The 14,290-nt window shown below is 38.8% G+C and overlaps 1 protein-coding gene across 46 annotated transcripts in view; it reads left to right on the top strand.

The window, feature by feature from the left end:
• ANO4 (anoctamin 4) overlaps nt 1-14,290 on the top strand; it is a 438,203-nt gene that overhangs the window by 151,192 nt on the left and 272,721 nt on the right. For 4 of the 46 annotated variants that reach the window (XM_086400918.1, XM_086400946.1, XM_086400917.1 and 1 more), the window contains 2 exons: nt 142-227; nt 735-857. The exons of 40 other annotated variants lie outside the window; for them this stretch is intronic. The gene's annotated coding sequence lies outside the window, so the exon portion shown is untranslated. The remainder of the gene's footprint in view (nt 1-141; nt 228-734; nt 858-14,290) is intronic. 2 more of the 46 variants (XM_086400920.1, XM_086400922.1) reach the window with 2 other exon arrangements.

A 14,290-nucleotide genomic window follows, 5' to 3' on the forward strand; every position in this document is an offset into this window, starting at 1 on the left:
CATAGCTCTCAGGCATATATCCTGTATAGCTTTTGACAGATACCAATGCTATGGTGTCCATCCCCTGCCCAAAGCCAGGGACATAATATTCTTTACTCATTTTCTGGCTCTGAATGTCTTTTTTTGTTTTTGTTTTTGCAGCCTAACCTCTTTGTCATCTTTGGCATTTTCACAGGCTCCAGCTCATTCCTGGCTTTAGTTAAAGTTTTCTGACATTCTTCATATAGGTCAGTGTTACTCATCTATTTCATTCTTTGTTACATGTTTCCTCTCTTATATCTTTTGTGTGTTTGTTTTGAAATCTGAGTTCCTCAGAAAGTTCCCTGGGCAGCCACACTTATTTTCTCAAGATGCTTGCTGTCTTGCCTCCTCTTTAGAGCTGTGTGTGTGTGTTGAAATGTCATTCTTTAGAGTCTCTAGTTCCTTTTAAGATAGGTGGTTCCCATTGAAAACTTGTGAGCATAGCATCATGCATGTTTTACTTCTAAGTTTAATAACACCTTTTTAAAATTCTAAGTTGATGTTGTAACCTGATTTTTCTTTAGTGGGCAAAGTTCAAGATGACAGATACAATTTCTTTCCCCCCAAAGTTTGTCTCACCAGCATCACCAGGTAGAGGTTCCTTGTTGTTAGCATTATGACAGAGGTGCTGCGATAGCCTAGTAATTAAGAGCATGGGCACATCCAGGTTCAAAGTCAATGCCATCATTTACTTTCTGGGTGACTCTTATCAGATTGTGAGGAAGACTGAATGAATGCATTTCAAGCGCTTATGAGAATGTTGAGTATACCATCAGTCCTTATTGACTCTTCGTGGCCACTACTGTTGTCATCATTGTCAAAGTCATGATTCTGAGGTAAGAATTCATCAACAAGGCAAGAATTAACAAGTTCGCTAAAGAAGTGTCTGGATTATTGATGCTCCTTATCATTATGATGTTGTAACTCCGTAAAAATGTTTCTCATGTGTATGAAGGAAATGTCCTTCACACTTACTGTTCCTGGGAACTTCAGCTTCTTTTTATAGAGCCGGTTAATTCTCCCCAATGTCTGGCCCCAAACTTAGGTATCTAAACCCTCATCATAGAATTAATGGCCTTACTGGTATAAAAGTGAAAGTGAAGTCGCTCAGTCATGTCTGACTCTTTGTGATCCCATGAATTATATACTACCAGGCTCCTCCGTCCATGGGATCTTCCAGGCAAGAATACTGGAGTGGGTTGCCATTTCCTTTTCCAGGGGATCTTCTCGACCCAGGGATCAAACCTGGGTCTCCTGCATTGTAGGCAGACGCTTTGCCATCTGAGCCATCAGGGAAGTCACTGGTATAAAAAGTACCCCGTAATTTAGAAGGCAGTTGGACTAGGACACGGGGGGAAAAAAATTCTGTTATGTTGGGAATGACTGTCATCTCTTCAGTATGTACAAGATCACCTTTAACTTGGTTAGAGTTTTGAGTAAGGAGAAAGGAATGGTTTAGTTAGTCATTTAAAGTAAATAATTATACCATGCTGATAGAGTGGCATGAAATAATTGGAGAGTCATTGTGGAACTTTAGTCATTGTGGAACTTTAGTAATGATTTGTTTATATTGGAAAAACTGGCTGAAAGAAAAGAATTTTGGAGTATTAGACCCTTCTCTGCAGATAGAAGTTAAGCTAGAAATGTATGGCTCATTTTATTTCTGTTTCTTACAGTCAAAGGCAAGACAGGATGTATCAGTAGCTCTGCTGCATTTATTCATTCAGCAGTTATTTATTGAGTATCTGTTGTATGTCAGACATTATTCAGACATTAGGGTTACGGAAGTGAAGGAGTCAAGCGAGGTGCTTGCCTTCATGGAACTTACATTCAAAGGAGGAAAACGATGTTAAAGGAATAAATCAAAGTTACTTCAGTTAGTTCTGAGGGCTATGAAAACAGGATGATGGAATGAGGTAGTGTCGGAGGAGTAAGGGAGATACTTAGGAAAGACACAGGAATGATGAGAAGTTGCAGGTCTAGAGGCAAGTACTCGGAGGTAAAGTTGTATTTTTATCCTATATGGATTGTGAAGCTATTTATGGATTTCAAGCAGAAGAGTAATAAGCCCTGAATTTCCTTTCACAGCGATTCCTCTGTCCATTTTGGATAATGTGTTTGGGAAGGGATTAGGCTTGATATGAGGAGACCCATTAAGAGTCTTGTTTAGAGAAAGAAGGTTGGTGGTTTGTCCTGGAACTGGGGAAGGTGGTGATGGGAAGAAATGAATAGACTGAAGATAACATTTGGAGAGCTGAGTTGACAGGACCTGCCAATAGACTAGCTGTGTGGGATGGTAGGATAGATTAAATTTGGGGCTTCTTAAGAATTGATGCTTTTGAACTGTGGTGTTGGAGAAGACTCTTGAGAGTCCCTTGGACTGCAAGGAGATCCAACCAGTCCATTCTAAAGGAGATCAGTCCTGGTGTTCATTGGAAGGACTGATGTTGAAGCTGAAACTCCAATACTTTGGCCACTGGATGCAAAGAGCTGACTCATTTGAAAAGACCCTGATGCTGGGAAAGATTGAGGGCAGGAGGAGAAGGGGATGACAGAGGATGAGATAGTTGGATGGCATCTGACTCAATGGACATGGGTTTGGGTGAACTCTGGGAGTTGGTGATGGACAGGAAGGCCTGGTGTGCTGCAGTTCATGGGGTTCCAAAGAGTCGGACACAACTGAGTGACTGAACTGAATAATAAGTTGATCTTGCAGTAATTATGAGGCATAGATGAGATTGCAGATTAAATAGCAAGGATCTGATACCTAGGAGTCCCTTGATAAGTGTTAGCTCTACACAGTCCCCAGACTTTGAGTGAATTAGTAGTCAAAACACTGAAAAAATGAAGATCTTAATGTAGAAAGGTCACATTTTCCTCCCATCTTCTTATTTCTGGGTAAACCAATAATTTGATTTTAAAATTGAAATTATTTTTCAGATAATTGAAATTATATTTCAGATAATTCTTACATTATGTTGTCAGAAACAGAACACAGAGAACCCAGGTATAGTTCCAAGTTTCTCTCCATGGTAACATTTTGAAAAACTACAGTAGCACTCAAAATTTGATGCTATGAACAGAAAAACAATTTATTGGTGCTAATATCCATTAAACTATCAAAAGTTATTTAATCCAAATTCCTTCAATTGAAAATAAAAACTACAAAACTCCTAAATTGTATCATTACTTAAACAGAAGTAAGGAAGGCATGCATTTTGATTCTCTTAAATTTTTATTCAATTCAGTTCAGTCGCTCAGTCGTGTCTGACACTTTGCGACCCCATGAATCGCAGCACGCCAGGGCTCCCTGTCCATCACCAACTAGGAGCCAAGGCAATATCCTGATTTAAGCAGTAGACTAATGGATCTAGTGCAGCAGACTCCTGACTTTGCTCTGATTCAGTGACCTTCACCAAAGCACTTCTATATTCTAGAACTATATATTATTACAATTATATTCTAGAGCTAATTGTAAACTGGACGAAAGGACCCATTTCTGCCTAATTTATGGGAATGTTCTGGATGAGGTAGATACCGTGTGTATCTATTCTGTGCTTACATCGCTGGCCTCCTTTCTTGATACTATCTTTTACTTGGCCTTTAGAGTTTTCTAAGTTTTTTAAGTATATCATGTTCTATCTTATTTTTGTACCTTTTCTCATGCTGTTCCCTCTGCCTTGATTGTACCCTATGCTTTTCCTGCCCAACCTTCCAGTCTATACACATATACTTATATGCTGTCTTTCCCTCTCTCCTTCTCCAGCTCCTGCATTTTTTTGCAGATCACACTTTTAACAAAGTCCATAGGGGAAGCTTTCCATGATGCCCAGGCTGAATTAGGTCCCCACATTGTATGTTTCTGTATCATCCTGTGTTTCCACTTCATGGCACATACCCCATGTCCTTGCTGTGCTTTGTCTGCTACTGTTTTGACTAATATGTAAAGGCAGAAAGGGTATCATCTTTCTTTTTTAAAAATTTTATTGGAATATAGTTGCTTTACAATGTTGTGTTAGTTTCTGCTGTACAGCAATGTGAATCAGCTATATGTCCATGGGGTTGTAAATAGTTGGACACGACTGAAGAGACTTACCATGCGTGTGTGTGTGTGTGTGTGTGTGTGTATCTCCTCTTGTTTGGACTTCCATCCCATATAGGTTACCACAGAGTATTGAGTAGAGTTCCTTGTGCTATACATATGTTCTCATTAGTATATGTATCTTATACATAGTAGTATATATATGTCAATCCCTATCTCCCAGTTCATCCCACCCCTTCTTCCCTCCTTGGTATCCATAAGTTGTTTGTTCTTTACATCTGTGTCTATTTCTGCTTTGCAGATCAGTTCATCTGAATAATTTTTCTAGATTATGCATATAATCGATAATATATTTGTTTTTCTCTTTGATTTACTTCAGTGTGACAGTCTCTAGGTCTGCCCACGTCTCTGCAAATGGCACATTTTCGTTCATTTTTATGACTGAGTAATATTCTGTTTTATATATGTACCACATCTTCTTTATCCATTCCTCTGATGGCCATTTAGGTTGTTTCCTTGTCTGGCTATTATAAATAGTGTTGTAATGAACATTGGGGTACATGTATCTTTTGAAATTAATGGTTTTCTCTGGGTATATGGCCCAGAAGTGGGATTGTTGAGTCATATGGTAGTTCTATTTTTAGTCTTTTAAGGAACCTCCATATTGTTCTCCATAGTAGCTGTACCAATTTACGTTCCCATTGACAATGTAAGAGGGTTCCCTTTTCTCCACACCATCTTCAGCATTTATTACTTGTAGACCTTCTGATGATGGCCATTCTAACTGTGAGAGGTGATCCCTCGTTGTCATTTTGATTTGCATTTCTCTAGTAATTAGTGATGTTAAGCATCTTTTCATGTGTTTGTTGTCCATCTGTATGTCTTCTTTGGAGAAATGTCTATTTAGGTCTAAGACAAGAGGAGTATTGTCTTGATCACTACTTTATCGTACGCATCACAGTGCCTGCCACAGAGTGGGTGCTATAAATCCCCAAGGAATGAGTGAATGAATACATTTAAGAAACATATGCTTAACTTTTTGGAAGAAAACAGTATGCAGGTCAGGTGGAATTGTGGGTGGTATTTCTACTTAGTATGTGACTCATGTAGATTTAAGACTGTGAAATGTTTAAAAATATCTTTATGGGGTGGTTTAGTTTTCCTCATTTTTTTCCCCTTTGTTTTTATGTCAGATCTGCTGTGTAATTATGTCTTGTAAAATACCTCCAAGTGTGGCCAAGCTGAGTTTTAAAAAGGAAGATGAGCCCAAAATAGAAATGAGTATTTACTTTGATGCATTTAAAGAGTTGTGAATGTGAAGCTCTTGCCAGTCCTGAGGAAAGCATGAAGTTGTCCTGGTGCAAGAGCGAGTTGCTGCTTCTCATTTTGCCTCAGATGGTGAAAAACACCATCATTTTATCACTATTTTTTCAGGCCAGTTAGGGTTGTATGTACTACAGGCATCTGAATGTCCAGTGTGAGGCTGTAACTCTTTAACTATGTGACTGAGATAAAATAATGTTTAAGGGTGCTCTCTGCTTTGGCATCTCAGGCCTTTAAAAAAAATCAAAGCAAGAAATTTTTGTATTTATATTAACTCAACTTTATTGTAGGATGAGACTTGTAAATGTTCCCCTTTGAGGGACTGACCTTGATTTATCTCATTGTTTCTATTTTTTATTTCCTCTGCCTGGAAGGTTGAAGCAGCCCAGGGAAGCCTGCTTTCTGCTTACTCAACAGGAAGACCTGCTCTTTTTGTCTCTTTTTCAGTCACCAGCAGAGTATTTTGAATCGTTGTGTGGGGAAACCAATGGTTCCTGTACTTGGATTGCCATCAAAATCACCAGGAAAATTAAAAAAAAAAAAAAAAAAACACCTTAAAAAGCTTTTGGGGCTCCATGTCCTGAAATTCTCATTCAGTATGTCTGGAGTGAGACCTGAAAATTGAGTCTGTTGGTGATACAGATAAACAATGTCATTTGGAAACTACTATTTGGAAATCCCAAATAGTTATTTTAAATTATTTGTCCTGCACGTAGTGGGTGCTAAATAGTTGTGGACTTCTAGGAGCTGTCAGTTTACTTCTCTGTCTTGCCTACTGTGTTGTGAGCTCCTTAAAATAAGACCTATCTTTTCCGCCTTGTAGATTCAGTGCACTAGCTGCCACATGGAACGTTAAATGAATGATTGTATGGATTAACTGATAATGAAAATATTAGGTTGGTCGACTTTTTTCGGGTTTTTCCAGTACCACCTTATGGGAAAACCTGAATTAAATTTTTGGCCAGCCTAACAGAAGAATCCTGTCCTTTGGGCAGAAGGTTATGGTGGTAGTTGCTGTTGTTTTGAGTTGGAGAACATTTGCCTATTACAATAGACACATATTTTAAAATAAAGAACTCGGGGCCATTAGCAGTAATTGTTATCACGAATATTAGAGCAACAGAGAAACACACAGGTGAGTTGTCCTGTATGTATTTTTTCAAGTGTTTTATTTTTATATGGATAATACCTCTTACAAATTCTAAAGGTATAAAAAAGGCACACAGGGAAAAGTCGTCTTCCTACTCCTGTCCCCCAGCAACCAATGTCTCCAACCCAGAGGGAGTCAGTGTTTCAATTCTTTGCCTTTTAAAAGACAAATGGTAACAGGTTGCAGCTGTTCAACTCCTTGCTTCATGATTGTAACTTGGTCAACATCTGATAGGAACGGGTACACAAGGAGCTTCTTATCTCTCTTACAGCTTGAAAGTATTGCACTATAAGAGTTTATCTCAGTTCATTTTACTAGACCCTTATTTCTGGATATTTAGGTTTCTGTTTCAAACATGGTCATTGGTGAATTACTTTTCTTGTACATGTGGTTTTGCATGTGTATGCCTATACCTAGGAAATTTTGTAGAGTTCTGCTTGCCAGATCATTGGACACATGCCTTGTAATATTGTCAAATTGCCAAAGATGAGGGTTATATCAATTGTCTTTGAACTTTCATCACAAAGCTCTGGTGGTTTCTCAGATATCCAGGACCTGTGAGCTCTGGACATCGAGTGTCTGGTCTTCCCAAGTTCTGTAATATGTCTTAATATGTAAATTGATTGAGATGAGTTCAAGGTATTTGAAGGGAATTGGAACTCAGAGAGCTACCTATGTGTTACTTTCGAGGCTAGGTTTTTAGAATATTTGTGTTTATAGATTAAATTCATCATTTATTTAGGAAAGGGAATTGGAACTCAGAGAGCTACCTATGTGTTACTTTCGAGGCTAGGTTTTTAGAATATTTGTGTTTATAGATTAAATTCATCATTTATTTAGGAATATTTGATTAATTAACTACTAATTAAAAATCCAAAAATTTTTCTCATGGGCATTTCATCTGTATTTCTGCCATTGACCCTTAGAGGGGGACTTTTGTATGTATGATTAAAGGAGAGAATTTAGAGATGGTAGGAAATAATGAGGTTGACAGTTGACTAAAACAATATAAGTGGGCCTAGATGGACACCTTTCTTCCTTGTTACACCTACTACTCATGCCCACTAATGGGAATCAGTCTCCTCTTTCTCTTTGCATTTTGCTATGAGATCATGATTGTGGGCAACACTTTCTGGTTGAATTTCACGTAGAACTATGCCAGGTCCACCATCACTTTCTTGTGGTTTGTATTTCTGTTTGGGAGTTAGTGATTTTTCCCCCTCAGGTAATTTTTGTGACATTAGAAAATGATGTCTTTTATTCCTTCTATTTAGGTGATGGCCATACATTTTATGCGAATTATCCAATATAATGATTAATGTTCATTGTAACTTGTAATTATAACACTGACAGAACTTAGGACCATGAATGCTCTATTTTAAAATATGTATTTAATTATTTAAAATTTGTATTTCTTCTAAATAAAATTCACTTGTTCTGAGTTTTTTGATTTTCCTGATTATGGATGAAAAGTTATGGAACACAAAAAAATGTATTTTAAAGGAAGGAAAATATCCCTAACTTTATGATATAAATGCAGAAATTACTGGTATTATTTGGTATATTTCCTTTTACTTTTTCAGTAATTATAGTTATTTTCACACACTCAAGACCTTATTCTGTATAATCTATGTGACATCTTACATTTACCATACTATTACAATAAACACTTTTCCAGGTTGTTAAGAATTATTTTTATGGAATACTAATATTCTTTATTAGATAGGCAGCAGAAACTTTGGGGAAGCAAAATTCTTTTCGTGCCTTTTAAAATGGTTACCTAGTTTTTATGCAAGTTAATTTTGCTAGTTTACTGTTTATTGGAAAACTGTCTCTTACATTTTCTGCTAAAAATCTACTTGCAACATTAATGAAAAGCATAGCATACTTAAAACTCACACTCATCCCTTTCTTATTGATTCGTAGTATCAGTTAGGTTGTATTCAGATGTATGTGAGGAACCCTACTGTAGAGGCTCAATCAAATGGGGCTTTTGTTTTTCATATGAAGAGGAGTTGGGAGGCAGGTGGTTCAGGGCTAATTCAGTGGCTCTGGGAAATCATCATGGATGCCGGCTGCTTCTACTGTCCTGAATGTGTACGTGGCTGTCATCATCCTGTTCATACAACAGTCCTCCAGGCATCTGGTTCTGTGTTCTGACAGGAGGAAAAAGGGGAAGGCAGAGGGTGACTGAGACTGTTCTTTTTCCTTAAGAAACAAATCATTTTCCTGGAACCTCCAACAGTAAGCTTTTGATTACCTCATAGCCAGAATTGAGCCACCTCACCGATCCTAGCTAGCTTCAGGGTTGTCTGGAGATGAAGTAGTTTGAACTGGGCACATTGCTGCCTTGTATGCAGTGCGCACTTTCCTGGTTACGTAAGAGGGTACTAACAGTCTTTGTCACAATGGACAACCTATGGTAAAATTTGTACAGATGAGTCTCAAAGAAAAAGATACATTATGCAACCCTGATGGCTCAGATGGTAAAGAATCCCACCTGTAATGCAGGAGACCTGGGTTCAATCCCTGGGTTGGGAAGATTCCCTGGAGGAGAGCATGGAACCCACTCCCATATTCTTGCATGAGGAATCCCCATGGACACAGGAGCCTGGTGGGCTATAGTCCATGGGGTTGCAAAGAGTCGGACACAACTGAGCAACTAAGCACAGCACAGCACATATGTAAATACATATGCAAAAATGACAGAATCTATATTTCCAAAGTGCAAGTTGAAATAACAAATAGTTACTGCTTGTGTGCATCAAATTTTAACAAAAATGATAATTTTAGCAAAAATTTAAACAAAAATTATAAGTCTCAGAGTAAGCAAGCATAAGGTGAAACGGCATTCTTTTATTCTGCTGAAGGAAGTACGACTTGGTATAATCTTTCCGGGAGCAATTTAATAATATATGTGGTGTGTCTTGTTGAAGGTTTGTTTTGCGTTTCCCTGATAACAAATGGAGTGGAGTGCCTTTTCATGGGTTTCATTTGAATTTCCTCTTTGGTGAGTTGCCTGTTCAAGTCTCTTGCCCATTTTCCTAACTAATTATTGTCCTTTTCTTAATATAAAGTTTTTTATGTTCTGGCTACAAGCCATTTGTCTGGAATATGTGCTGAAAACATCTTCAAAACTGTAGCTTGCCTTTCCAAAGCTCTGCTAATTATGTCTTCATGTACAGAAATTCTTAATTTCAATATCTGATTTTCAGTCTTTTCCTGTTAGTACATTGTATGTCTCATTTAAGAAATTTTTCCTTACTCCAAGTTCATGAAAGTACGTTCTAGTGATCAACAAAATTTGCTACATTTATCTTTGTTTTTAGTTTTAAATACACATTTTAAAAAACTGTCCCCTCTCAATTACTTGGTATCATTACCTTTTCTGTAATTCCAATGCCTGTATATGCACTGGTTTCTTTCTGAGCCCTTGCCTCTGCTCCATTGGTTTATTTGTCGATCACTGTACCAGTATTACTCTCTGGTAATTAATGTAGTAGTTTTCAAATAACTTTTGATATTCCAAGATTTGGTAAATTTTTCCACATTATTTTCCTCTCGTAGTTAGGAACCTATAAGTTCCTTTACTTATCTTTACCTTAGAAATTTCAACATGTTTATGTTAGTCACTCATTCATGTCTGACTCTCTGTGGCCCCATGAACTATTGCCCGCCAGGCTCCTTTGTCCATAGGATTCTCCAGGCAAGAATACTGGAGTAGGTTGCCATTCCCTTCTTCAGGGGATCTTCCCAACCCAGGGGTCAAACCCGGGTCTCCTGCCCTGCAGGCAGATTCTCTTACCATCTGAGCCATCTCAGTTCAGTTCAGTTCAGTTCAGTCGCTCAGTTGTGTCTGACTCTTTGCGACCCCATGAATCACAGCACGCCAGGCCTCCCTGTCCATCACCAACTCCCGGAGTTCACTCAGACTCACGTCCATCGAGTCAGTGATGCCATCCAGCCATCTCATCCTCTGTCGTCCCCTTCTCCTCCTGCCCCCAATCCCTCCCAGCATCAGAGACTTTTCCAATGAGTCAACTCTTCCCATGAGGTGGCCAAAGTACTGGAGTTTCAGCTTTAGCATCATTCCTTCCAAAGAAATCCCAGGGCTGATCTCCTTCAGAATGGACTGGTTGGATCTCCTTGTGGTCCAAGGGACTCTCAAGAGTCTTCTCCAACACCACGGTTCAAAAGCATCAATTCTTCGGCGCTCAGCCTTCTTCACAGTCCAACTCTCACATCCATACATAACCACAGGAAAAACCATAGCCTTGTCTAGATGGACCTTTGTTGGCAAAGTAATGTCTCTGCTTTTGAATATGCTATCTAGGTTGGACATAACTTTCCTTCCAAGGAGTAAGCGTCTTTTAATTTCATGGCTGCAGTCACCATGTGCAGTGATTTTGGAGCCACCCAAAATAAAGTCTGACCCTGTTTCCACTGTTTCCCCATCTATTTCCCATGAAGTGGTGGGACTGGATGCCATGATCTTCGTTTTCTGAATGTTGAGCTTTAAGCCAACTTTTTCACTCTCCACTTTCACTTTCATCAAGAGGCTTTTTAGTTCCTCTTCACTTTCTGCCAGAAGAGTGCTGTCATCTGCATATCTGAGGTGATTGATATTTCTCCTGGCAATTATGTTTTAGTATTTAACTACATCTGCTTTGTAGTCATTCCCCAGATTAACCATTACTTTTTGTTGTTGTTGTTGTCAATATTTTATGTAGATTTACCAACACAATAATCAGTTTATTTGCATATTATTGCTCTTTGCATTTCACTTATTCCTTCTGGATTCTGCTTGGTTCTTAACTAGGGCCATCTTTATGGCTCTGTGCATGATAAAATCTTATTTTCTTGAAAATGTCTTTGTTTTGCTTCATTCATGAATAATAGTGTTGCTGAGTATAGAATTTTAAAGTGAATTATTTTCCATCAGTTCTTAGAAAACACTTTTTATAAGTTCTTGGAAGATACTTTTTCATTGCTTTCTGCATATTTTGTAGCTGATGAGAAATCTGTCAATCTAATTATGGTTTCCTTGTTGGTAATTTCCTTGTTCTCTATTCACTTTAGCTATTTTCCTCTTTCCTTTCAAAGGGTGCAGTATTCAGTTGTGATAGCTGTAGTTAGGTTTAGAAGTATTAGAGACCCATGTCTTCCTTCAGTTGTGAATGTTTTTGAGTTGTTATTTTCTCTCCCCAATTCTGTATTTTCATTTTATTGATAGAACTTAAATATAAGATCAAATCAGATCAGTCGTTCAGTCGTGTCCGACTCTTTGTGACCCCATGAATCGCAGCACGCCAGGCCTCCTTGTCCATCACCAACTCCCCAAGTCACTCAGACTCACGTCCATCGAGTCAGTGATGCCATCCAGCCATCTCATCCTCTGTTGTCCCCTTCTCCTCTTGCCCCCAATCTCTCCCAGCATCAGAGTCTTTTCCAATGAGTCAACTCTTCCCATGAGGTGGCCAGAGAACTGGAGCTTCAGCTTCAGCATCATTCCTTCCAAAGAAATCCCAGGGCTGATCTCCTTCAGAATGGACTAGTTGGATCTCCTTGCAGTCCAAGGGACTCTCAAGAGTCTTCTCCAACACCACAGTTCAAAAGCATCAATTCTTCGGCGCTCAGCCTTCTTCACGGTCCAACTCTCACATCCATACATGACCACAGGAAAAACCATAGCCTTGACTAGATGGACCTTTGTTGGCAAAGTAATGTCTCTGCTTTTGAATATGCTATCTAGGTTGGACATAACTTTCCTTCCAAGGAGTAAGCGTCTTTTAATTTCATGGCTGCAGTCACAGTGATTTTAGAGCCCCAAAAAATAGTCTGACACTGTTTCCACTGTTTCCCCATCTATTTCCGATGAAGTGATGGGACCGGATACCATGGTCTTCGTTTTCTGAATGTTGAACTTTAAGCCAACTTTTTCACTCTCCACTTTCACTTTCATCAAGAGGCTTTTTAGTTCCTCTTCACTTTCTGCCATAAGGGTGGTGTCATCTGCATATCTGAGGTTATTGATATTTCTCCTGGCAATCTTGAACTCTGGGAGATGGTGAAGGACAGGAAGCTTGGCATGCTACAGTCCATGGCATTGCAAAGAGTCAGACACAAATTAGTGACTGAATAACAAGAGCAAAGTATACACTAGGTTGAATATTTCATCTTTCATGCATGTTTATGGATCTTTCATATTTTTCATTTCTGCTTTAGTTCATAGAGTGTACAGATCATTTTGTTTATTTTTATCTACTTGATCTTCCACATGTTCCATTTTCTTGTATGATTTGTAGCTTGCCTTTGTGAGCTTATCTTCTGCAGGAGTTTTTATTTTTGTGATTGTTATGTGTGCATTAGTGAGGAGGGGGTTCCCTGTGCACTGGCTCCTGAATGGATCCTTTCAAAACCAATTCATGTTTGCTCTATGGCTGACCTAGATCATCAGCTGACTTCTATTTTAATTTTTCAGCTCAAGATCTTTCAGTTCAGTTCAGTCGCTCAGTCGTGTCCGACTCTTTGCAACCCCATGGACTGTAGCACACCAGGCCTCCCTGTCTATCACCAGCTCATGGAGTTTACTCAAATTCATGTCCATCAAGTCAGTGATGCCATCCAACCATCTCACCCTCTGTTGTCCCCTTCTCCTCCTGACCTCAGTCTTTCCCAGAATCAGGGTCTTTTCCAATGAGTCAGCTCTTCACATCAGGTGGCCAAAGTATTGGAGTTTCAGCTTCAACATCAGTCCTTCCAATGAACACTCAGGACTGATCTCCTTTAGGGTGGACTGGTTGGATCTCCTTGCAGTCCAAGGGACTCTCAAGAGTCTTCTCCAACACCACAGTTTAAAAGCATCAATTCTTGGTCACTCAGCTTTCTTTATAGTCCAACTCACATCCATACGTGACTACTGGAAAAACCATAGCCTTGACTAGACGGACCTTTGTTGGCAAAGTAATGGGATCCTTACTCCATGCAAATGTGAGTTAGATTCTGTACCCACTCATAGTTAAGCCTAGGACTTGGATTTCTCACAGGTAACTTTTCCTTTTTCCTTTCTCATGACATTTTGCTACCATCAAGATTCCTTGCCCCTTTCTTGGTTGAGTGAGCGGAGATGATTTGGTACCCATTTCATGGACTGGGTAACCTTCTGAGTTCCCGGGTTTTGCTGATGGAGATGTAATACCAGCTTTCACCTCATGTGGTCCTAAGTCCATTCTTTTTATCTCCTCATATGCTTTATGCTTCAGTCTTCTAGGTTTTTATATCGTCATCTGAAACCTGTTTGGACAATAAGTATATCAGTTCCTGCTTCCTGATCAGGGATTAAGTTTCTCCTTTGTTTCTGTAGCTGGGGTATTCCATTTCTTATTTTCAAGTTTGGTCCTGGTCACTATATTTGTTAAATCTGTATTGTCATTTCTGTTATTATAATAATGTCAGCTTGCTTCAGAGAATCCTTTTTATTTTTGTCTATCTTCATTAACTTCTGTTTTCTGTCCTTAAGCTTTTATTATCTTTGTTAGTATTATTTACTAAAACAGTGTTATGCTAACTGCTAACATTGGAGGAGGCTTAAAAGAACTAGAAAAATTTCCCCATAATCTCATAATTAGAGCAGGAGGGTCTGTCTCTAGTCCCTTGATATCCTTCAAATCTTTATTCATAGGGTTCTGTAGTTCCAACCATGCTAAATATTTAGTTTTGTTTTCTAATTCTCTCCTGATTTACCTTTTCCCCTG

Source organism: Bos grunniens, chromosome 5 (genome assembly GCF_055505025.1).
Source record: "Bos grunniens cultivar Pamir isolate PY7600 chromosome 5, Bosgru_T2T1.0, whole genome shotgun sequence".
NCBI lineage: Eukaryota > Metazoa > Chordata > Mammalia > Artiodactyla > Bovidae > Bos > Bos grunniens.